This window comes from Mesocricetus auratus, unplaced genomic scaffold (genome assembly GCF_017639785.1).
Source record: "Mesocricetus auratus isolate SY011 unplaced genomic scaffold, BCM_Maur_2.0 Super-Scaffold_100001, whole genome shotgun sequence".
NCBI lineage: Eukaryota > Metazoa > Chordata > Mammalia > Rodentia > Cricetidae > Mesocricetus > Mesocricetus auratus.
Genome location: NW_024429187.1, coordinates 16,757,841 through 16,759,666, shown reverse-complemented (window position 1 = coordinate 16,759,666; position 1,826 = coordinate 16,757,841). Strand labels below are relative to the sequence as shown.

Here is a 1,826-nt window from a genome sequence, read left to right as displayed (position 1 = left end):
ACCCGGGACTTCCAGGATGACAGGCAAACAATCTACCAGATGAGCCACCCCCCTTACCTACCCCCTTACCAGATGAGCCACCCCTCACTCCCCCACTCCCCTATCCCTGCACAGAAACTGGAGTTTTAGCATAGTGAATACTTTGCTCAAGGTGACGGGACGCATAGAGAGCAGGGCCTGGTGTGAGAGTCCCTGATCTTAACTTCCCCCTGGTGTCTTACATATATGCCCTTGGTACAATCAGTCCCTTAATACTGAAAATGCGTTTATTCATCTCTTTCAAGTGAGTCTCCAAAAGACCAAAATGGTGTTTTGATTCATTTGACCCAGAAGGTGAGTAGTGTGCGTCTGACACACCGTAAGACAAGCAGTTAAGCATATACTAAAAATTTTAATTTATTTTTATATATTTTTATTTGAATTATAAGCAATCTTATCTTATATATCAATCCCAGTTCCCTCTCCCTCCCACCCTCCCATGCCTCCCACTGACCCCCATCCCATCCTTCTTCTGCTCCATAGAAAGGGTGAGGCCTTCCATGGGGGATCATCAAAGTCTGTCACATCATTTGGGGCAGGGCCTAGGCTCTCCCCGTGTGTCTAGGCTGAGAGAGTGTCCCTCTCTGGGGAATGGGCTCCCAATGTCCACTCATACTCTAGGGATAAATGCTGCCTCACTCCCAGAGGCCCCATAACTGCCCAGGTCCCCTAACTGACACCCACATCCAGGTCCCCTAACTGACGACACCCACATCCAGGTCCCCTAACTGACACCCACATCCAGGTCCCCTAACTGACACCCACATCCAGGTCCCCTAACTGACACCCACATCCAGGTCCCCTAACTGACACCCACATCCAGGTCCCCTAACTGACACCCACATCCAGGTCCCCTAACTGACACCCACATCCAGGGGGCCTAACTGACACCCACATCCAGGGGGCCTAACTGACACCCACATCCAGGTCCCCTAACTGACACCCACATCCAGGTCCCCTAACTGACACCCACATCCAGGTCCCCTAACTGACACCCACATCCAGGTCCCCTAACTGACACCCACATCCAGGTCCCCTAACTGACACCCACATCCAGGTCCCCTAACTGACACCCACATCCAGGTCCCCTAACTGACACCCACATCCAGGTCCCCTAACTGACACCCACATCCAGGTCCCCTAACTGACACCCACATCCAGGGGGCCTGGTTCAGTCCAATGCCTTGTGACAGATGCACCAAAGTCTGTAACACCTGCTTTCCACCCCTGCTGTCTCTCTCATCCTCTTTCTTTCTTTTCTTACCACCTAGGAATGGACCAGGAAGAAGGGTTACAATGTCCACAGAGAGAGGGAGCAAGAGGGCAGAGAGAACTGTGTGGGAGGAAGTATTTCTCTACGTTTTCAAACCATAGGCGCTGGCATATGCTAGGCCAGCACTTTCACGCTGAGCTGTAGCAACAGCCCAGTTTCCCCCACCTTAATTCCTGGCTTTTTTTTTTTTAACAAAACCATTCCACTAGAGTCTTGAGTTCTTCACTGAATAAATAAACACTTGATCATCTTTGCCTAAATGTTGATTCTGGAAACCCGTGCTTTGGTGTGTTGTGCCCAAACTCTGAACCCCCCCAAACCACCAAGAGACCCAGTCCGATGCAAAAGCAAAGAGTCTTTAATTTTACCAGTTAACTGAGGTCCATCCGTGTCCCGTGTCCCACCCCCCCATCCATCCTATACAGAAGGTGAAGCAGGCGGGACCTCCGGCAGCAGTGGGGCAGGGAATATATTGGGGTAGAGCAAGGGGGAGTGTCTGGAGGTCTGCTAGTTG

At 51.2% G+C, this 1,826-nt stretch overlaps 1 long non-coding RNA gene across 1 annotated transcript; it reads left to right on the top strand.

Moving 5' to 3' along the window:
- The first annotated feature begins 261 nt into the window (after positions 1–261).
- On the top strand, positions 262–1,576 carry LOC121139715. Its single transcript, XR_005876632.1, has 2 exons — positions 262–333; positions 1,311–1,576. It is a non-coding gene; the product is annotated as an uncharacterized LOC121139715 (long non-coding RNA).
- The last annotated feature ends 250 nt before the right edge of the window (positions 1,577–1,826 follow it).